Here is a 25417-nt window from a genome sequence, read left to right on the forward strand (position 1 = left end):
AAAGATCAATGTCTCTTTGTAGATACGATTTGTACTTTGTAAACTCTATATAACTGTTAAGTAGTTAAGCTGTATGATAAAACTATTGTCAAATGCATGGAGCTTTTCTCCCCTAGCCTCTGTTAAAAAGTTTTTTTTTCTAAACCTAATCAGACATTCCTAGTTAAAAAAATTAAAGTAAAATAAAATAAATTAATATTTGTTGGTAAGCTTAATTTAAGGGAGTAAACAGGCATGCATTTCATTTTTACTGTAAGCCAAAGAGGGGAGCAAAGCTTTGAGGTATTTCCAACAGCTTTGTTCATAGGTTCATAGAAGATTAATATATTAACAGCTTAAGGGCCCTTACAAGCATAGCCAATATAACCCAATTTCACCCAATATATGGCCACTAGGGGCAAGAGGAGGGCATGGATTTCTGCCTGTGCATTGAGTATCTTGCAGAGTACCCCTGTCCCTAAGGGACATAGGCACTACTCCAGGTATGAATTTGTGAATCTCCATCCATTGATCCAAACTGCATTTGAAGAGGGCCTGCTCTGCTTAATGTGAATAGGAAGCCTGTCCCAAAGAAGGGACATTCTTTGTGACACACATCGGTCTCTGCAGCATGTTTTGTTTGAGTTGCTGACAAAGTTTAGATCCCAAGACTGGGTGACTCTCATGTTGTTTGACTTGCAGATGTGTAGCAGCTCCATCAGGGCTGATTTTGTGAGTGCACTATAGGTGAGGTATAGGTCAACCCTTAATAGTCAGTAGGAGACAGAGAAAACGGATAGGGCTTTATGTCTATCTGCATAGTTCATGTTGTTTACACCCACATTTTCTTTGTTAGGAACCTTTGAGGTCACTCCAGCTGTGGTAAGTAGCTAGTCAAGTACCTGCCAAATATACTTGACTAGGCACTTACAGCAGCTGGAGATGCTTTAGAATGTTATGAATATGATCTGAAGTCCAAAGAATGTGGTCATCTGTACTTTGGACAAGACTGAAAAGGAAATCCAGTACTGTAACATATTGTCAAGATATGATGCTAATGTTATTACAGATTGGGTGAATAAAGAGGAAGACATATGGCAGCCTTGATGTTTGCTACCTGATGAGGGAAAAGGAGATGAAGATGTCTATTTGAGCAGATGTGAGCTAATGGCTTATTGTATAACAGTTTTGCAACAATTTTAAAATGAGGGCCAGTCTAAACTTAGGAAGAACTCCCAAAGCACATATACGCTGAAAGAATTAAAATGCTCTATGAAAGTCTGACAGAAGTGCTAGTTTGCACATAGGCTGAACACTGGCCACTTGTGCCATGTTCAGCCACAGTCTTAGTAAGTATGATGTCCCCATCCAATGATTATTAAATCCACACTCTAAGGTAGTTATGATATGTATATTTTACTCTATTGTGTGATAGTAGTTTGCAAGAATCTTTGTGTTTGATAGAAGGATGGAAATATCATGGAGGGGAAACATCTCTATTCATTTTGGGAAACTTCACCACTTTGGTAAAACAGCTTGAGTAAAGCACTTGCCTCTTTTCAGTGGAGTCTTGAGATATTGTTAAAAAGTAACTGGCAAGAGTTTGCTTACAGTAGTTGCAAAAATACATTAAGATTACTAGGTGTGAGGTCCTTGCTTATGTGCAAGCTATGCATTTCCTATATATGTTTCAATAAAGGTTACGTTTATCAATTGACTTTGTCTCCTTCTTATCAGTACTAATAGTCAGTAGCTGTATTTGACCCAAGTATGTAGAAACAGAATCAGCACTGTTCACTGTATGCACCACACAAATACATCTAGCATACTGCAGCATAATCGTGTTAATTCAGTCACACTTAAAGGGAATGGCTCTTCTCATTTACCATCTGGGCTTTCCTGGCTTTCATTTTGGCTGTATGTAATGTCTGGAATTGTACTCCTCTTGTCCAGTTGAACTAGTAAATGTATTCCCAGTGTAGATGACCATATGCAGCAAAAGGGCACTCAGTTCTATAACTGTAGCTGTGATACCATCTCTTAGTATTTGTGCAATCTGACCATTTATAGGCCTGTTCAATTACTACAAGATACTTATGAAGTCTGGATTGTTTACTAGACATATCTTCAAGGTTCCATTTTGTTCAGCTCTTCACAACATCTTTTATGCTTTTTATATAGATTATAAAATAATAATAATTGCTTTGAAATGAGAGAGGAAAAACAGCATCAGCAACGCAAAAATTATCAGACGTAAGGATGTAGCAGACGAGGCAAATGGGGAAGAGACTTCCAACCCAGTCAGTTCCAATTGCCACCATTCTGCCAGACAATGGTGAACTGAAAATAACTGTAGCAACTACTGCATATAGAGTTTGGTCCTCTATTACGCAAAAATCATATCAAACGGTAGTCTGATCTCAGATGGCAATATGTAAAATCCAATAGAGTTGCAAGATGGGCTCACCAAGTGTCTAGTAACACTGTCTCAGAGCACTGCATTCATTATAGAATGCCTCACTCTATGTATCCATTATTAGAATAAAATCCACACCCAGCCTGACCTGAGTATCTGAAACTGTCCATCCAAGAATTATAATGGCTATAAAAGCACCTAAAAAGTATTTTAATTCCCTGGGACATGAATCTTACTACTATGTATTTTCTTGCCTTGTCTTTATGTTCTTGAAAAATATACTAATATATTGAAGGTCAAAATAAAATAGCAACTGTTTTTCTGTCAAGAGTGGACAGAAATTGCAAACCCACACCTAGGCTTTCAGCAAACACAACAAAGCCTTATCATTTAAATGTATCTCCTGTAGCAAGGCCACCTTTACTTTCCTCTTTTCCAACACTTGTCAAGCAGAAGTCTCTTTGATTGTTGCCATGTGACCTTTACCCTCCCAGGTAATACAAGACTCAGTTGTATTTTTGACTATGATTATAAGTAAGAAAATGCAGGAATTGCCGTATATAGCTAAGAAGGCATTTCTCTGTCACCTGCAGTCATAGAGGGTCTCTAGTATATCATCAAGCAGACAGGAGCATGGTTATACAGAAGGAGTATCCTATGTGATGTTAGGCTGCAAAGGAAAAAAAGAACAAAGCACTACTGAAAAAAATCTTCAAAAATATCAAATCAGATGTAATAGCCTAATAACAACAGTCAATCAGAAATATAAACAACTACTAAAATCATAATTCACAGTCCATTCACCGGAGCACAGAAATGGGCAAAAGTAATTTAGAACTCTAGCCCCATAACCCTTATATGCACCAGACAGCAATACATGTTTCCAAGTAGATAACTAGTGTGCACAGATATACCTTGAATATTGCTATTAAATTCATTACAAGCCCTATATGAGAACTTTAATGTGAATACTAAGTTAGAGGCAAAACTGGATCATGTGGCTGGTGTGTCAGAGGTGCTGTGGTCATACAGTATGTGGCTACTGCTTGCTCCACATGCAGGCAAGGGGACTCTCTGTGATACAAAGAGAAGAAAACTATAAACATTGTAACTTTAGGTTGTACCTTAGACAGGTAACTGTAACTATTTTAATTGCCTGCTTTATGTGCTGATTGCCAATCTGGTGTTCTGTTACTTTTTTTACAAAATGCATCTATGTGGCCAACTTTTATTTATTTAAATCTTCTTAAAGTAAAAGGGATTGTATCCTAAAACACTAATACAGGATAAAGTTATGAAAATTCAGTAACTAGGACAACTGTCTTTCAGCACTGTTGAAATAAAGTTTCAAAATGTAGCAAGCAAAAGGTACTGATAAGACATAGACGTGCTCCTAGAGTCACAATGGAAGAAAAAAGATTGGGAAGAATTTTTACATGAGGAGAAAGCATCTTAGAAGTATAACATTTTAGTCAAGTAATAGCATTATCTCTGTGATCCTTGCTATAATATCGCAGTAGGCTCAATATATTGGATTTTGGAATACAGAGGTAAGATATTAGAAATAAACGAGACCTGTCACTCTGTAAGACATCCTTGAATTGTTTTAGGTCTCGATACAACAGAAGTATCTATCAATGGATAATAGAAACAGCTACAGAAAAAGGTCAATAAAACAATTTGCCATGTACACAGGTCACAATTGGAGTATATATTCTTGCTGAATACAAGTGAGAAAACACATTTAGAATAATGAGTCGTGAAAGATGATAAATGAGGAGTATCTCTGGACCAGCTTTCATTAAAAGGAAAAGTGCCCTAAAACATGTAAACATGAAGGGGCAGAAGTGAGTAAATTAAGGGAAAACAGCGTATTTTCTCCTGCCAAACATATGTTTGTAAACTCAGAAATGCCTTAAAATGGGACTATCGTGAGATCAACTGTATCACAGAGGTGGCCCACATTAAGGAAAGACAAACACAGCTTCTCTCAGCATTCTCATTTTAGTACGCAGACACTGTATGCATAGGTTCACTTACATGTTTGTGTGTGTGCGTGCTTGATGTATTGCATACTCCACTATTCAACCTTTTACTCAGCTGAACTTTGACTTCAACGAAAAAAATACATTTAACTGTGCTCCTGTAATTGTATACAACAGACAGCCAGCCAGCACATAAGCAACTGAAAAAGCTTCTGTCTCCTTCAACATCAGCTGTGCTTTTGCAAGTTAGAGCTTTCTTCATTGTTTAGACTATAGCGCCACCCGATGGCACAGTGTTTAAAAGCACACACCAACCAGTGAACTCTTCTATGAAACTACAGTAAATGCATGTTTTTTTTTTTGTTTGTTTGTTTTAACTTATTTAGTGCAAAGAAAAGCCCTTCTGAGGAAATCTTCATTCTCCACTGTATTTCAGAAAGTAGAAAAGACAATATTATTGAATTCAAGTCAGTAAAACAATTCAGTTACAGTATTTCATAGGTTCATAGGTTCATAGGTTCATACTAGGCTATCTGCCCAAGGGCATTTATAAGCCTAGCCCATAGTTGTGTGGCTTTCGCCACCCCTTTAGTTTGAATAACACTATGCCTATTATTTTGCTGTGCCTCTGTCAAGCAGTGACACTGAAGTAATCCCTGGGGTATATCTGCGATCTCCCATCCATTGGTCAAGATTCCTCTTGAACAAGGCCAGCGAGGTGCTCTGCCTCACATGTACCGGGATTTTGTTCCACAGCATAGGGAGTCTCTGGGTGATGAATTTGTCCCTCCAGCACGTTCTATTAATAACCGTGTCAAGGTTTAAGTCTCCCGCCCTTGTAGTTCTGAGGGATCTAGATTTTTGAGGTGAAGCATATTCATCAAATCTGGGTTTGACATGGCCTTATATGTCAGACACAGGTCACCTCTGAGCAAGCGGTATGAGACTGAATAGAGCTGGAGTTCTTTCAGTCGGGCAGCATAAGACATATTTTTGAGACCCTTTATCCTTTTGGTGAGGAACTTTTGGGGCCTTTCCAGCTGCTGCAGGTGTCGGGTCAGATACATTCCGAATGGGGCATTGTACTCAATCATAGGTCTAATGAGTGATGAGGGGACGATGACCTCCCTTGATCTAGATGTGAATCCCTTCATGATCAGGTGGGCAATGTAGAAGGTTTTCCTAACTACTTTAGCAACATGAGTGTCAAGCGAAGGCTACTGTCAACCTGGGTCCCCAGATCCCTGATGACTTCTTCTGTGCTCAGTGGATTGCCACCTATATGGTAGCTAGGGGTAACCTTGTTTTTCCCGAAGGGTATGACTATGCATTTCTTGGCATTTAACTTTAGGCCATGGCTCTGGCACCAGTTATCCGTTTCTGTGAGGCCCTTCTGAAGGATATCTGTGTCAGATGTATTTCGACTATGGCCCAGTTTGCAGTCATCTGCAAACTTTGTCAGCCATAACCCTCCTGTGTTTGCTTGTACTTCAGAAAAGTAGATGCCGAACAAGAGTGGACCCAGGACTGAGCCCTGTGGGACACCACTTGTGACAGGCTTTGAGTCTGACATGGCTCCAGCAACTCTGACCCTGTGGGTTCTGTCACTTAGCCAGTTTGCAACCCATCTTGTGATGTATGGGTTTACATTCAAGCTGATGAGTTTTTCGATGATACCTGAGTGGGGTATTGTGTTGAAGGCCTTTGCCAGGTCGAGGTAGGCTGTATGGACTGCCTTTCCCTCATCAATGGCCTTGGTGACTGTCTCAAAAAAGTCAACCAAGTTTAAAAGGCATGATCTGCCTTTGACAAAGCCAAACTGGGTTGGATCCAAAGTCTGCAAGTTCCCTATGTCTTTATTTATGAGTTCCATTATGATCCTCTCCATGGCTTTGCAGATAAGGCTTGTCAAGCTAATGGGACGGTAATTACCAGGGTCGGTGGAGGCACCGCCCTTGTGAAGTGGGACCACAGTCGCCGTGCGCCACTCCTTGGGTACGTATCCTGAGGTGAGACTAAGATTAAACAGCTGTTCTAACTGCAGGTTTAATTCCTCATTGAGTTCATGGAGCACACAGCCAGGGACACCATCCGGTCCCATGGATGCTGTGTTTTTTGCCTTGGAGAGGGCAGTTCTCACCTGGGCGTTGGAGAAGTTTGGGGGGGCTACAATCCTCTGGTATAGATATCTCTCCTTTTGGGGGAGGGGAGAAGTTTGCACTGAACCTGTCAGCCAGTATGTTGGCAATGTGTGTAGGTTCAGTAATCTTCACATCATTTTGAACTAATTCTGAGCATATCTGGGAGTTTCCTCCTAGGTTTCTAACATAGCTAAAGAAGGCCTTATGATTGTCTTTTGAGTCCTTGGCGATTTTTCTCTCAAAATTTGCCTTGGATGATTTTATGAGAGCTCTTAGTTTTTACTTATAATGATCAAAGGTGTCTTACCTTTCAAGGATTTTGCTCTATCTTGTAGTAGCTTCCTCCTTTTGTTGTAGAGCTTGTTTATGGCTGGGGTCCACCAGACTGGATGCTTGCCTTTGGTACAAAGAGTCTTAGTTTTGTTTGGGATTGCCTGATCCATGCAGTCCTGTAGGTGCTAGTAGAAGGCATTTGTAAGTGATTCAGCGGTTTGAGTAATGTTTACCACTGGCTCAGGGGCCTTAAAGGAGACCACGCTAGTTTTAGAAGTGTGAAGTCGGCTTTTGAGAAGTTTTTCACTGTGGTCTTTTTTATTTCAGGTGGGGGCGGGATGAGGACCTCCAGCGAGATTAGTTTATGATCTGATCTCACCAGTGAGGGTATACTTCCGGTGTTGAACATTGTGATCCCATGTTCGTGATGATGAGATCAAGTATGGTTTCTCCTCTTGTGGGGATGGTGACTAGTTGTTCCATGGCATTTGAGTTTATGAACTCCAGGAACCTTTGGGCTAGAGTGTTTGGGCTTGAGTAGTGTTCCCAGTCTATATTAGGGTAGTTGAAATCACCTAGTATGGTGGTGTTTGGAGATACATTTATCCCCTCCAATGTTTTCAGGAAGGCCATGTGAGGTTCCTGAGTTTGAGAGGGTGGCCTGTAACATGCTACAAATTGCAGAGCAGTCTTGCCTATGGTTAATTGCACCTGGATGGTCTCCGATGCATTGTGCGTTGCCACCAACCTTGAGGTGTGGGTGTCCTTTATGAATATGGACACCCCCCTCCTTTCTTGGTGTTGTCCGGATTTTGGGGCGGAACGCATGATATGAGGTGAAACCTGTTAGTGCTGGGGTGCTCTCAGGAGCCTTGAACCAGGTTTCTGTCACAGCACAGACATCGATGTTCTCCATACTGAGAAGGGCCTCGAGTGCGTGCATCTTGAGATTGAGACTTCTGGCATTGAGCAGCATTACCCTTAGTTTTTTCTTTTTGTGTTCTAGGGTGGTAGGTTTAGAATTTGAGCCTTGCCTAAAAAGGCACTATGGGGGTGGCAAGATCCTTTGCCAATATCCGGAAGCCTAGGGTGACAGGTGCAAGCCGTCCCTTGTGAAGCAGCGTGGCTTGTCCAGCATGTCATCCCAGGCAGACAGACATTGGATCCCCTTTGAATGACACCAGAATTTAAGCCAATTATTAAAGCTGATCATCTTATCACTGTATTGTGGCATCATTCTAGGTGAAGGTAGGATACTGCTCAAGGTCAGGGTCATACCTGCCTGGGCTACATAATCAGAGAGCTCCTCAATGTCTCTTTTCATGTAGTCCAAGGAGGTACGTCTCAGGTCGTTGACACCAGCGTGGACAATAACTGAGTCGTACTTGTACCTGCTGTTGAGAGACCTGAGTGCTTGCGTTATGTGGCGGATTCTAGCACCCGACAGGCAGCTTACTGTGACCTTCTCCTTACTCAGTCTGGTGAGTGGGACGTCAGTGTGTCTGACTATGGAGTCACCTATGACAAGTATGTTTGGTGTTTATATAATAATAATAATATATAATAATAATAATATAGTTATAAAATGATTATATAATTACATATTATAAAACTTTGAATTATTAGACAGAATAGTAGAAAAATGAAGACTAGGTGGACATATCAAAGTTTCAATGTTTCTTTCATTCATTTATATAACCACTTTATCAAGAGGAGCTAGAGACCTGATATAAGGCAGGAGCTCTATCCTGATGAATTCCAGTATATCAGTGAACATATATACATCCACACATGCATACACACACACACACACACACACACACACACACACACACACACACACACACACACACACACACACACACACAGGGGCAATGTCAACTATCACCAAGCTATATACTGGTATGTGATACAGAATGAAAGAAAATCAATTAAAAATCACTACAGCTGAAAAATAAAAATGGCAAACTCCTTCTATGGCAACCCTAACCACTGCACCAGTATATTGAGTACTGTTATATAAAACTGGAATCTTATCTATAAGTAGTCACTTCCTGCTCACTTTTTTATACATATCAAAACTGTAATTCTGTCACTTTTGGCATTACTCATATCACTATGGAACTTTGAAAAGTTCATACTATGCTTCCCTTAAATAAACACTTTATGCATACTATATCTCACATAAAAAATGTACATTTACAGTTACTGAAATATTTCCTGGGACAGATTTCTCCTTATTTGTTCTTGCTTACCTTGACACATATTGCTATGTACATGGAGGCTGCTCATGTGTGTGTGTGTGTGTGTGTGTGTGTGTGTGTGTGTGTGTGTGTGTGTGTGTGTGTGTGTGTGTGTGTGTGTGTGTGTGTGTGTGTGTGTGTGTGTGTGTGTGTGTGTGTGTGTGTGTGTGTGTGTGTGTGTGTGTGTGTGTGTGTGTGTGTGTGTGTGTGTGTGTGTGTGTATGTGTGTGCGTGTGTGTGTGCGTGTGTGTGTGTGTGTGTGTGTGTGTGTGTGTGTGTGTGTGTGTGTGTGTGTGTGTGTGTGATTTCTTTTGTCAATGCAAAGGAGCTTCAATACTTACTTAATCAATTCCAATTCATCATACATTCAGTGAGCACAAAACATAAGAATGCACCTTGTCATATTTTTGCAGCTGGCCATTCTCACACTATTGCTGCCCAAGCATATCATTCTGAAGTACATACCTCTAACACCACTAATCTTTCTATAAAAACAACAGTGAACAAGGCACAGAAATGTTAGTTAGCTGAAACATTCTGATAATAATTAAACTGTGCAGTTATTAAGCAATCTCAACTCATACCAGGTGCTTCATGGGGGGGATCTTCTGCCCCCCTATATCCCCACTTCATAGGCTAGCTGTCTTTCTGGGCCATTTTGAACCTTGACAGTTTCCTCACAGGTGAGAACCATATGATGTACCTTGTGTCAGTAAGTTAAATACCTTATTCATTATGATAACCACCAATCCCCTATTGCCAACCCCCCCCCACACACACACACATATATATATATATATATATATATATATATATATATATATATATATATATATATATTAACTACACAGTTCTCTCTCTCTCTCTCTTTATATCTATGTGCACACACACACACACACACACACACACACACACACACACACACACACACACTATGCATTATGGTTTTATGGAGGCCTAGATGATCGAGGATCACAATCCCATGACAGTTGTACAACTGAATTGTAACATGGACAAAACACATCACATACCAAACCTCTCTACTGGTTCAGACCAAGGAATGAGTGCTACCATAGATCCTGCAAGGGCAGCCAAATCCAGGAGTTAGATATTGCGAACCTTGACACTCTAGGTTAATGTTGCTGTTACTTCAGGATTCTGGTCCTTAAGCCACTGGTCCTGGGTAAAACCATAGAAAATGTATATACATGTTTGCTATCTGATGCAATGCAGGAGAAAAAGAAGATATAGTGAACTGTAAAACAGGTACACATAATACAACTACCAAACGTACGAAAAGTACTACAACAGCTGAGGTGATGATGATGACTTAGTTGGGCACCAATCTGATATATGTTAGATTCAGAAACAGAATTATGCATCACTAAAAGGGTTTTCTGCATTGTAATGTGCACTGCACGGAACTTGGCACCATTCCATCAATCCATGCACAAAAGTAGTAGAGTTTATTACAGTGAAGTACTGCACACAATTTCTTCTAACAGTATATCACAGCTTAACAGAAAGGCTTCAGTCACTACATGTATAGAGTGTTCTTCCAGCATCGCATGACTACATGATAGCTGTACATTAGAAAGATACCTGCTGTGGGGGCATATTCTCCAGCAATAGAAGGGTTCATATCAGTGCAACAGTGTGCATGACATAGTCATATAATGCAAAATGTTCGGTGTGATATACTACAGCAATAGAAAGGGTGACAGTACTGCAACATTGTGCATGCTGCATTCAGATAATGTGCAAAGGTCTTGGGATTGGACAACAATGTTGTGAAGACGTACAACAGTGTAGCAGTATGGGACTTAACTTTCTAATCAGACTGAAGTTGTTCATAACTTCTTTGATGAACTGAGTGTTTTATATCACAACAATGCAAAGGGGTTTAAATGATTTATGGATTGCCTGCAAAGCAAAAATTAATATAACTGAAAAAAATGTTTTGAAATAGATTTTAGAAGGATGTGGCAATTCAGTGGGCCTTGTCTTCTGATAGGGAATTGTTTCCCCAAACTCTAGAAAGAGACACTGTACCAGTTGTTAGTCAAGGCCGGTGCATGTACAAATGACACTGCATTTCGGCACTATGTTCAATGTCAATATACCTGCAACATACACTGGAATCCTAAATGCTCTTTGGTATGGTGAGATGTCATGGGGGGGGGGTCAACAGAATTATTCCAGGAGAGAGTGATGATTTATGACTGCAGTTCTAAATGCTGCTGCTGATCAATTAGAATATTTCTCTGCATTGAACATCCCACGCTGTGTATGTGCTACATAATATGAAACATTAATGTGTACACTGTTGGCATATCTCCCCTTATATATGCTGAGCAGAGTTTATGGTGCAGCAACAGGAGTACAATTAGTTCCAAGATATCCCGCTGTATCAAGGCTGTAATAAGTGGTTGGGGGTGGGAGGCAGAGGTCATTAGTGCAGGATGTGCCCAGACTGTGGTCTCAGCTTTGAAGAATGCACAGTTCTTAGCACATGTAACAAAATATGTATCAGTATGAAATTCTGTGGTTGTAAGGAAGAAGCCATGACAAATAATGTGTATGATAAGGCTCAATGGTGACAAGAGGCCACCAGTACATAAGGGGGAAAAAATGGAACACAGGAGTTACATAGAGGCAGGAATTGGCATAAAAGGAAGTTTTAGAATGAAGGATTAAACTGTAAATGAAAGGCTAAGTTACTGTCATGAGTATAGCCAAAAGATCCTGTTGAATCAAGTACACTATAAGGTACAATGATGGTGGCTTGGGAGAACAGATAGTGACTGCTAGGAGGGTATGGCTTAGGGACATAGAGCTCATAGAGTGCTTACTAAGTTGGAGACCATTTACAATTAAATATAATTCATTTCCTTTCTCTATCTCACTATGTACATATATACGTATATATATGGGATCGCTACTAAATCCCGAATACTGACATTACCGAAGACCGGAATCCCAAGACCAGATAACCGAAAGACAAGAAGACCGGAAGACCAGAAGCACGAAATTTGAAATACCGAACACTACACTAAACATACACCACACATATACACATACACACACCATCACCCAAAACACAAACACACAAACATGCACTACAGATAAGCAGGGGGGTCAAGCCCCCCTGCATCCCCCATGTGGGAGGCTGCACCCCCCCACCCCCCCCACTTAAATATTCTAACTCCAAGGTCGCACTATACAGACAAACACACAAAAACACCACCACACACCTACAATCCCCACACACACACACACACACACACACACACACACATCACAGTCACAACACGCACTTACATACACACTAAAGCCCCTAACCAACACAACCAAACATAGATACTTACCTAACCTCTTGACATCTCCGTACTTCATGATTTTGAAATTTGCACTTCTGGTTTTCAGGTCTTCTCGTCTTTTGGTTATCTGGTCTCGAGATTCCGGTCTTTGGTAATGTAAGTATTCGGGATTTAGTAGTGCTCCCATATATATATATATATATATATATATATATATATATATATATATATATATATATATGTGTGTGTGTGTGTGTGTGTGTGTGTGTGTGTGTCTGTCTGTCTGTAACTGATCGACTTGTGTGCAGGAGTGGCTTTTATGATTTGGGTCAATTGCCCTTTAATAGCAGTTGTGCTTCCCTGATAGTTTAGATGTGTGTGTGTAAGGGCTGAGTTCTTTACATTTGAGATGTTTTTTTATTTCAGTAGTCAATTATTATATACTTATTTATTTGTTTGTTTATTTAGACTAGTCATGGTTGACCAAGCCGGTGTATTTTATTTGCTTGTATAATCCTTTATAAGGAAAGAGGGAAGAAGTGTGTATTATTATAGATTAATATGTTTTTACATGATTGTCATGCTAAAGGGGTGAGACATAAAGGTAAGAGGCCACACAAGGACACATGATGGGTATAATGAAAAGCTCATCGACATTTTGATACTTGTGACACTTTCTTTCATTAGACACTCAGATCTCCAGTGATATCCACTATATGCAGTTGTGCTTAGCCACATGCTACTGTTTGTTTTTCAAGCATATTGTGCGTGATGTGCATATTGCCATCACTTTATGACTATGAAGGCTTTCACCATGGGGGCTTCCATCATGTGTGATCTACTTATTTATATTTTTCTCCGGTATAAGGGGTAGTAATACATCAATTTCTTTGGAATCAGGAGTACGAACTGAAGCTGCGCATGAAGGCTTGTACACTTCCTCATTTGCGTGTACCACATAAGGAAGTATGTAAGCCTTCTTTAGTAATTACTACTGTATTACTTGTGATGCTAAACTCAGGGCAGTACCTTGCAAATAACATAAAGTGTTTTAGAATTCAGCCCATAATGCAAATCAGAAGGATGTGGTGCTAATAAATGGCATTATAAAGACCAGTATGGCATGGTCATACAGTAGGTTAGTGTTGCTACATCACAGTGCTTGATCTTCCACTTCTGTTCTCAGGTGGAGGGCCTTTTTTGTGGAGTTTGTGTATATTCCTTTTGTGTTTGTTTTTGCCACATGTTTCAATTTCCTTCCACATCCCTAAAACAAGCAGTAGGTGATTGTGTGGTCCTTTATATTGTCTGTAAGTGTGTATACTATGTGAGCTAGTATATATACTAATTTTGCAATGGACTGGCATCCTTCCCAGGATTAATTTCTCCACCTTACAGCCATTGGCTATCTGGAGAATTTTCATCCCCAAAAAGCCCCAAACTAGATAATGTGTCAAATACACTGAAACTCAACAAAGTTCTCCGAAGCCAATATTGCACCATGGCTGAATGACAAAATGATAGAGTACTGAGTACTGTTAGTCTACAAGTAACCATGGCAACATATCAGATACTAGCTTTTATGATATACATACAGAAGATACAGAGGCATGCAGACTAAAGTATGCAAATGCAATAAAAAGTAGTTGCTGGTGTTACTAATTGGCTGTAGGGCAATCTATTCAGTGTGGAAGAGAGAAACATAGAAACACTGCAAAAACTAAGCATCTACTTTTTTTTACCACTGGAGTATATCTGATATTGGTAGACATGCAGGTAGAAAATACTACACCGAATTTACAGCAGCATCGCTAAGTAACATCAACAGAATACAATTTGCTAAACTTTTGGACAGCCAAAAACATTGCTGAGGCTAATGAGGCAATTTAAGATGAAGAAAAGGAGAAACATCTAGTCTATATCACTCAAGTGCATCTTCTATTAATAAACACAAGATATATAATAAAGCTGAGAGTTTACAACAATATCACCAAATAACCATTTGTAATATGTATTCGATTTTTAACATACTTGGAATGCAACTTCCGAGAACTTTTTGAAAACTATTAACATTCAGAAGGCTATCTGTTTTGGCATAAGGAACTTTCGTTAATTTTCAGGTATGATCCATCAGTTCATACCTGCTCCCTGGATTAAAGCAATACATAACCCTGATTATGCTGGGCCTGAGAACAAGGAGTGCGTCCAGCCATAAAGGTTTGCATGAATTTTTATATTCTTATACTACAAAATAAAATTCACAATTCACCTTCAGAAATCATTGCTATCTTTACAAGAAGGAATAATGTTGTATGCTTATGGTAGCTTCTTGCATTGAGCATAAATTGTTCTGGAATTCAGTCCCTTTATTTGCCAACTCTTTGTATAAAGAGAAGATATATATGTTTGAGTAGCGCAACAACATATCTATATTAAAATATCTGTTTCAAATACTTAATACAGTAAGACTGACATTTATTAAGAACGCCATTATTATGGCAAGCCTTAAGGATCCTGTAGATGATAAAACTGCCTCAAGTGCATGACAAGTTAGAACTAAAATTCTGCTAATGTTGAATTTGGGACTGGTGAATGTTAATGGGAATTTAAAGCCACAGGCTGCTTTATTTAAGAATGCACATGTGAAATCTGATAAGCCTTAAATAATGTGAATGAAAGAATAAAGAAATATGTGTCAATAATTTTGGTATATTTTAAAAATCCAGATGATATGGAAAGAGGACGTTAGAAATATATAACAATAAAAGAAGGAAAGATATTTCCCTTCCTAAAGATTAGTTGAAAACAATGACAGTAAAACTGTTCTGGAAAGGAAAAAAAGAAAAAAAAAAAGAAAAGAAAGAAATTTAACCTGATAAGCAGCTATAAATGGTGGTTATAAAAATAGCTGCTCAACGGGACTCTCCCTGACAGTGGAATTTATGACTTATATAAGAATCCCAGGAGGCACAACAGGCATTGTTTAGTATATCTGATTAACTGTCATTGTGAGAGATACTTAGAAAATGCCTGCCTGTAGGATACATTTTATTTTTTATCAGTTCTATGCAAGTGGAGTCAGTATCACTGGTAAATTAATTTCCTTTTGAATGCTTTATCACAACACAGAAATATTAATATAACATTTTTGAATCTAGCATCAAATTCTTTTAAATCCTAATGCCTATAAGCTATCATTTTAGTGGCTGTGTATTTCTTTACAGAAATGTAACAAAACAGAAGCAGCAGGCCTACTGATAGTTACACTTCTTGAAGACAGCACTACAATCACATTTTTATAACTTAATTTGTGATTAATGAGAGCTCCCGGTATATGGTATTTTGTACATTAATATAGGGATAGCAAAAGCTAACTTACAAGCTTAAGTAGTAAAAAAAACATATAAGTATAACTAAAAAGTGATACTGCTCAACTATGAACACTGAGGTTCTAACAGACTCTGATTCTAAAAATATTATTTTAAAGGTAACATAACAGTTATAAAGGAGGTAGAAAAAAGAAAACAAAACGTGCAAACTAAGCTATATCTATACAAACATACACATACATGCGTGAACTCACACTATTCAAACTTGTTTTCTGTTCCTTTTAGAACTGCCATCAAAAATGTATCATAACTGCATTCTTTCTCATGACAGTGACTCAATATTCACTTTCTCGTTGGTCACATTTCATTACTTGTCTTCCTTAAGTAAACATTTACCAGTAACGCAGGTATCCAGAAATTAGTATAGTTTGCCAACATAGCATGATTTGAGTCTCCACTTTTAAAGCTGTATTGCAAATATAGGATAGCTTCCATTTATTTCTAAATAAAGGAAGACTCAAATAATATTCATTTATTGCAATTTAATTTTTTGATATCATTTTACCAATAATAGATTACAGTGGAAATAGGTGGCATTTATAACCTTTAACAAATGTGGTATAGGGGATATATATATAACACACTTGGAATACAGTGATTATCCTCTGTTTTAAATATGTGAAACCAGTGAAGACCCATGCAGATTAACAGTGCAGAGATGGAAGTGTGTAAAGCTGGCTAAGAAGTATGCAAGAAACCTGCATACATGTGCATCTTTTGCACATATGTGTAACTGCTACATATCTTTATACGTTTCCATGTTTTGTTGGTAAATGCCATTGAAAGACAATATTTTAATAACTGAGTGCAAGAACATAGATGTATCTGAGGTCAGCACTGCTGGCTAGCAGTTTAAAGCCACTTTGCCAGCAGCCTTATTCTGTAGATGACCATAGATGGATATCAGTTTATTGCTTTTATAAGGATGGAAAAGGGATATACCCCAAGATGGGGAAGGATAAAGGGTAGTAAAGGAAAGTATAATAAGCAGGGAAAATATAAGGGTACTGACAAAAACAGAAACAGAGAAGACAGACAGATGGTAATCACACAATTGATCGGTTTCACAGATGGAAGAGAAGACAGACAGGACAGGATGGACAGATGGCAATAGATGAGGAGATGTCAGACTTTCACCTTCCGCCTGACCCAGAGCATGCACGCCATCAAACTATCTCCCTCTTCTGTATACCACTGCGGACTCCTGTCTAAAAATCCAACAGACAGTAAAAGAAACACCAAGTAACTTGTGGCCATCAGTACAATGTTCTTACAAAGTCAAACTATCTCCCTTTTCTGTATACCACCACAGACTCCTGCTATAAAGCCAACAAACCCAAAAAGAAATGCCAAGCAGATTGCAGTCATCAGTACAGTGCTTTTGCAAAGTCAGGCTATCTCCCTTGCCTGTATACCACTGCCAACTCCTGTCTATAAACCCAACGGACCCAAAAAGAAACACCAAGTAACTTGTGGCCATCAGTACAGTCCTCTTGCAAAGTCAAACTATCTCACTTTTCTGTAGACCACCGCAGACTCCTGCTATAAACTCAAAAGACCCAAAAAGAAACACCAATATAATATATAAATTCATCCGTAACAAGAAAAACTCCACCCATCCACTTTTAACCTACTACTTCAACAAAGCAACTGGTCACCTCTTAAAAACCTCCCTCTAGATCTGGTTGTACAATACTTCAATAATACCTTTCTTAAAATGCTAAATAACCTCGCACCCACTAGAAAAATAAGATCAAAATCTAAGCACATACCCTGGCTAACAGAAGACATCAAATCACTACACAAACATAGAGCCAAGGCATGGTTAGCTTATCATACCACCAAAGACAAAACAAACCTCACCACATATTGACAACTCCAAAATTTAGCAAAGCAACAAATGAAATCAGACAAGCAAAATTACCTCCAAACATGTCAACAAAAACACCAAAACAACCCTCAAAACTTCTGGCAAAATATTAAAAAGCTACTCATCCAGGCTACATCCCCCCCCCCCCCACCCCTACCAGTCACCTCAAATGTAATAGCCCCCATAGCCACACAGTTCAACACTCACTTTATTAACACAATCACATCACTACTGGGTAAGCAGTCAAAACAACCTCTTACTATACCCACTCCCTTGTCAATCTCCCCAGCCCCTTTTCATTTGCACGCATCCAAACTAGCTATATAAAAATACTCCTTACCAAACTAAAACCCTGCTGCCTTGCAGCAGATCAACTATCCAATGAATTTCTTAAATTTGCTACCCCCTCAATCGCCTTTCCTATATCAGTCCTGATCAACCATTCTGTTGCTGAACAATATGTCCGCTGTATATGGAAAATCTTCCACATCATCCCCTTACAGAAAGTTGGACCCTCTAAAGAACTAACAAACTATCATCGCATAGCCATCCTCTCCCCTCTGACCAAAATCTTAAAAAAATGCATTCACAACCAACTTCTTGCCAAATTCCTCAGCCACAACCTCCTCTCCTCCACTCAACATGGCTTTAGGCCACAACATATTACTAGCACTGCCCTACTCAAACACCATCCAAAATCTCATAAATGAAGGCCAATTTGTATAATTTATATTCCTTGATATGTCAAAAGCCTTTGACACCATTTCCCACCAAATCTTTCTCAACAAACTGTCCTTCTACAGCCTTAGCCCAGCTGCCCTGTCCTGGTTCCATAGTTATCTCTTTAACTGACAACAAGCCACCAAATGGGAAAACACCTTTCCCTTCCTGCTACCCATCTCTATTGGAGTACTCCAGGGTTCTAATACTAGGCCCACATTTCTTTACAATATTTGCAAATAACCTCAGCTCTGTAACATAACTAGCCTTCATTGTCCAATATGCGGATGATTCCACACTTATTTGCTCAGCCCCCACACCCCAGGAACTACAAACAAAAATGCAAACTTCTTTCCAGGATATAGAAAAATACCTCACAGATCATCATCTCATACTAAACCCTAACAAAACCAAGATAATAGTTTTCAGGAATAACAAACTCAAATCATGCCAGTCCCTGCTAACAATACATTCCTTAAATGGAACTAAAATAGAACCCACTAGCCAAACCAAACTTTTCAGTGTCACAATAGATGACAACCTAAGATTTGATAGCCACATTTCCATTAATATCAAAAAAGTCCACACCAAACTAGGCATTCTATATAGAGCCAAACCATACCTTACAGAAAGTGCCAGACTAGCCACTGCCCGCACTCAACTGCTTTCCACCGTCCTCTACGGATCCCAAATATTCACTAACTTGCAAAAAGCAGACCTAAATAATCTAGAATCCTGGTACAACAAAATTGCCAAGTTTGCAACAGGACACCCATACAGAACCCACCACTGGTCTGTACTCTCCCAACTCAACTGGCTAGAGCTCCCAAACCTTTTAACTCTCAATCAACTGACTATAGCCCAAAAAAGTACTTCACCAACCCAACAACTGCCCTGCACTTCCTAACCTAATCCAACCTAATATAAATCTCAGTTCACTTAGGTCCTCAAACAAACTAATATTAAAAGTTACCCACAACACTCATGGCACCTGCCTCTACTTGTACAAAATTTCTAAGCTCTGGAATAGTCTTCCTTAGCCCATAGCAAAAAACCCTAACTATCATGAATTCAAACACCTCCTAAAAGAACATCTAACCAATCATTGGCTATGCTCCTGCCATACTCCTGGCTAAATCTACCTACTCTATGACTATATCTCCTATTTCTGTTCCGCTATTAGCGATATCATACCCCATAGCTAATATTTTTTTTTAACACATGGCTAACTTTTTCTTACTCTTATATTAGCAGCTAGATTGGACTTAGATCCTAGGCATTCATACCGGTCTTATTGTAACCATTTTTGTCACTGTTTGTTTAAAATGTCTCCTTAATTACTGTATGTTCACACGCACTCTTTTTGTAACTGAATTTTTTGCCTTTACCATTTATTAATATTTCTCTTTGATTACAGTATTAATACATTGCAAACTCTATTAATATTGAAAATATTGTTAGTAGTATTTAGTATTTATTTTTTTACTGTATGTCATATTATTTAGTATTTAGTTTTTTCTGCTGTATGTCAGGAGCTTTTCTCCCTGGGTCTCCACTGGAAATGTTGAATAAATAAATAAAATAAAAATGTTGAAATGCACAGCAGGTGAATTTGACACAGAAGGTGGGTACATGAGGAATAGGGTGGACATAGCTCCACTGCAGTTATCATCCTAGCCCAGAGACCCTCATTTAGACAAATAGACCTCAATGCAGATGGGGGGTGCTCTCAGGGGCCTCACTGTTTGTACCCACTGCAGAAGGCTTTGGTTAAGTGCTCTACCACCTCTCCATAGCCCTGTCAGCTGCAGCCTCCACCATCATCTGCAGCAAGAGCCACTCTTGTTGTAGGTGAGTTCATCACAGGCTACCATAGAGGAGGAGCTATGACTCCTCACAAAGCAGACCACAATGAGCTGTGGGGGAGGGTGGATCTCTATATGGCTGAAGGAAAGAACTACAGCTGAGGTGCCCCAGATTCTTCTTGTTCTGAAGAGATAGGCAAACAAGGGAAAGAAACAAGAAGCAATAAGAAGCAGGATGCAATTTCTTTTAAATTAGTTGCATAGTACAAATAGTCATATGTTATCAATAATATTACAATCAGTAATAATACAATATAACATAATAACTGATTTATGCTATAATAATATAACTAGTATGATATACTGTAATGTAATTAATACTAGTATTGTTACTAATACTACTATTAATTCTTTGATGCAAGGAGTACTTATGAAATCAGTTTTCTCCCATACAGGAAAACAACACAGAAAAAGAAGAGTATTAACATTAAATGTTGTTATGTTATGCTTTAGTTAGACTTGCTCTGTCACCTGTAGTCCATTAGACATGTGTAAAGCAGTTGTAAACTGCCATAGTGTGCCCCTAGCCTATGGCAAACTGCATATACACCATTCAGCACAGTCCACAATACCTATTTATTCAAATGGTTAGTTTGCACCCCCTTCTAGTTAAATATTGTTACTGGCTTATTCAATAGCTGCAGTACATGCATGATATACTGCTGTAGGACTATACGAAGGTAAAAGTTGCACAATGCTGGAAAAGTTTTCAGTAATCTGATAACCTTTTAAATTGAAAATATATTTTCAGAAGACCACAGTGTATGAAACTACTTCTTAACTCTACGTACGTAAAATGTACTTTATGATAGTTATTACTGATATCCACAGACTTTAATCTGTCTAATACTTTAAATGAGCAAACTGCAAACTTGACATCACCGCAGGAAAAGTGACCCATAACTGCATACTTTGCTATACTAATAGTTACTGAATGATTGCTTAATACTATACATAGGCAAACTGCAAATCTGGCATTACCGCATAAGTAATAAACCATAAATATGACATTTGTACATAGTTTTAGTGCTGTAATAGTAGTGAAGCAACACACTGAATGATGTCGGGTTATCTGTCCACTGGTTAGGTTTCCTTTACTATAGGTCATCGTACGACTGGTGGCATTGCTCACTGGAGTCTGGTATGCCAGTTAATTCAGATAGTTTATCTGCAGAGTCAGATCAGGCACCAAACCAGCAGAAATTACCTTCATTGAGAGCTTGCAACCTCATCCTTCCTTTCTTTGGTACAGTACAGGTAAAGGAAGATTTTCATTTCCTTCACAAATCAGCTTGAGGCTCTGCCCTAGATATCTTTCAATAGCTAGTATTAAAAGCAAAATGGTGCTTATTGTGTGCAAGTCAGATGCCTAAAACATGAACAACACCGTATGTAATATGACTGTAAGCAGCTCAGGTCACTGGCAGGTTACATGAGTATTTGCAATGCTCACCAAGCTCATACATAAGTAAGGTGGATGGGTATGCATAAAATTGTCTTCAGTGTTGCCTACATTTATGCAGCAATGCCATTCATACAACAGTGTGCCTACAAGCCTTTTTTACATGCAAAGTTTGTCAACTGAATACAGTTTTTTTGAAACTTCATAAACATTGACATTTTGTGTACGACTGGTTACTGTATTTCTGCAAGGATTGTCAGAAAGCCAAAGTTAAAGCAAATTGTTTATGAAAAGTGCCATGAACGGTATAAGAAAGTGAGACAGAGACATAATAAGCTTAGATTAGTGTACTATAATGAGGATAGTGCAGAAAGTGTTTCAGAGGTACTGGTAATATGGTAATACAGAGTTCTCTTCCTGCACCTGACAAGTTGTCAGGTTTCGTCACCATATGTATAAATTTTGCACTATATACTATGTTTAGTACTTGTCTGTGTTTGTCAGAGCTAGTATCATTCCTCAATAACAATTCATAGATTGCATTGCTTTTCATGAAATAAGATATCAATTATCAATTATCTTGTAGGCCCAAGACTCATACCATACCTCAAACCATAGCATGCTGGCATTTCCATCACATATCGTTTGCACTCTCTTAAGCTTGTAATTTCACATTTCAGTATTTGTTGAACAGGATCAGTGAAACACCCACATATATACCCCCCATGTACACACAGAGAAAATAAACGATAAATACAAAAAGTTATATTGTACTACTGTTTAAGGATAAGATAAACATTGCAGTGTTTAGCATAAGTGTTGCAGAGAGTTTATAGTCCATGCTTCATTTCACTTAGGCTAGGTTACACTAGTAATATCAAACTGGTTCTTTCTAGGGACAAGATATTGCAGCATCAGGGAGTAAGACATAAGTGAGATAATTGTACTAATCAGGAAAATAATGTCCTCATGGATGCACGTAAGATGTATAGAAACATCTGTTTGGAAAAATAATTCCTAGACATGGAAAAGGAGTTAATGGCAAGGAACCAAGTTCTGATAGACATAAATGCCATAAGAGAAAGAAATCATAGACCTGTACAATACCGGAAGATCGATAATGATATGGTGTCCCATGCCAGGAGTAAAACAAGTTAGAATGCAGTTGCTCATATTATTGCATGCAGATAGCCTTTAGTTGTCCAAAATCTGACATCTGATGAGGAATATTGGTTATGACTATGATCTGATTACTATGATAAAGAGAATGACAGCATTAGTGAAATTCCAGGTGGCATGGACATTGACAGCTTTGTATGCTTTCATCATGAATACATAGGTGCATTGTTGCCATGGAATATCCATCTGTACACAACCCTCTTTTTCCCATTTTTGCACACAGGGTCAGGGTGTCACTTTAACAGTGGCAATCATCTAGAACCATGTTTTATGTCACCAGGTGGCTAGCCATGCCACAGTTGTTCTCCCATACCATGCCCATGCACACATTCACACACATACACCTATGGCCAGTTTAGAGTATCCAGTCTACCTACTGCATGTTTTTGGAGTATGGGAGGAAACTGGAGCACCTGGAAAAAAACACATGAAGATAGGGAAGACATGCAGACTCTGCATATAAGGCACCCCAGCCAGGAACTGAACAAGAGAATCTCTTGCTGTGAGGCAGCAGTGCTATCTGTTGTGCCACTGTGCCTTCCCCTGCAATGGAATATGTCTTAAGGCATTTACTCATTGATAGAATCCATGAGTGCATAGCGATTTTGAAATGTTTCTCCATCAGGGGGTTCAACACTGACAATGGGTCAATACTACAAGCAGATGTAGCACACGGTACATATGGATCTCCTTCATTTTTATCTGTACTTACACTTCTACAAAGTGTAAGTACATCCTGGGTGGGAGGATGGCATAATGGTTACGGTGTTTACCTTACAGACGCAAGGTGCAGGGTTTGAATCTCACACGGGGTAATTGGCTGGGCTTGAAATAGCTCACAAGGGCAGTTAGCCTAGTTCTAACCTATGAACCTATTTGCTGACAGTTTAATATGTAGGCTTACTGTATTGAATGGAAGTATGGCACCACAAGAAACATCAATGAGAGGCTGTGATGCATCAGAGCAGGTTAATGTTGACAGCAGAATAGCTGTCAACAATGATGTCATTACTCTCATACAGATGTCTCAGTCGAAGGACAATGGCACACAGTTACAAAGTGTATTGGAATGGCTCCATCCCCATAAACATCCTGATAATTTCAGGTGCACCTTGAAGAAATGCCATTACAAGAAGTAGTTGAATCCCTTCATTCAATATCACTTTCTGGTGGGCATGTTGAACTGGAGGAAGACAGGACAATATTGAAGGATCAATTACTCACTGAATAGCTTGTCTATAGGGGTGCCAGGTGAAGGCATCACTCACAGTTTGCCCCAAGGACACATAAGGCCCTGTCCACACAACAACAACATGGAAATTGTTCAGGCATAGGCTACTGCCAATGAGACTCATGTAGAGATGTTCAGAGCACTGCAGGGTATAGGAGATGAAATTCATCAGTATATGGGAATGGTTGATGCTAGGGACAATGCCAAAGTGATCCTTATGCAAAGCATCACAGCCATGTCAGCCTCTATTGACAGTGAGGATTTAACAGCCGCATTTTGCTGACAGTGTTGAATGTGACTGAGGGCAGGTCCATATATATAGTGGACATGTGGGCCATGCTCTACAGCTGTGCCACCATAACAACTCAGAATTAAGTTCATAGTGCAGGATTTGCTAATGATCTATGGGACCATCCTCAGTACTATAATTAGTGAATCAGAGGGATCATGTTTGAGAGTGTGTTAGCTGGTGTGGATTATCCTGTTGATATGAAGGTAGAGCCATTGGTGTTTCCAAATAAGGTAGTTCAGGAATAATTATAGCTAAATAATTAAGTAAATTCAAGAACAACTCCAGCTGAATAATTACATAATTTTCTGCAGACCTTTGAGAAATTAAAATAGAACTTTTGAAGCCAGGATGAGCGGTTTTATCTGTTAAGATCTTCATAAGAAAGTAGGCTTAAAACATAACTTGTACCCATATTTAAATATAACATGTTATAGCGACTTATTTAGTTGAAAGTACTTTTGAATTTACTTAATTATTTAGCTGAAAGTATTCTTGAATTATCTTTTTAGAAACTTCAGAGGCTCTACCTTCAGATCATAAGGGTAAACCACATCAACTCAAACTTTCTAACGTGACCCCTCTGGTTCATTTATGTTATTCATGGGTGCAAATGTCTGCAGGGACAGGAAACCAGGCTGGTTCATGAGACAAATTCTTGACCAGTGGAGATCTCTTTCCCCAATACTACTATTATTAGGGGACATTGTGTATGACAAAACAGCAGTTTGATAGTCACTCACAGGTTCCCATATTCTGGTACATACCTTCCCAATACTAGCACAACAAACTTGCAAAATAAATAACAGTAACAACAGAGCTGAAGCAAGCATAGCCCAATGCATGACATTTTTGATGAGATATAAATAAAAAAAAATAAAATTCCTTTCAATAACTAGTTATTAATTTATATTTGCATACTGGGGTAGAAAACTGATCAAACAATGACCAATTACAGACAGCCCATGTTGCATCATAATGTAGCAAAACAATGTACAGAACACAAATAACAGTGATTTACATTTATGAAAAAGGATAGAGAATCTGATAAACGATATATGCACAGAAGATCTAACAAACCGAGAACATTTGCAGTTACATAATTGGAATAGAAA

Source organism: Protopterus annectens, chromosome 12.part0, assembly GCF_019279795.1.
Source record: "Protopterus annectens isolate FY-2018-M chromosome 12.part0, PAN1.0, whole genome shotgun sequence".
NCBI classification, from domain to species: Eukaryota; Metazoa; Chordata; order Ceratodontiformes; family Protopteridae; genus Protopterus; species Protopterus annectens.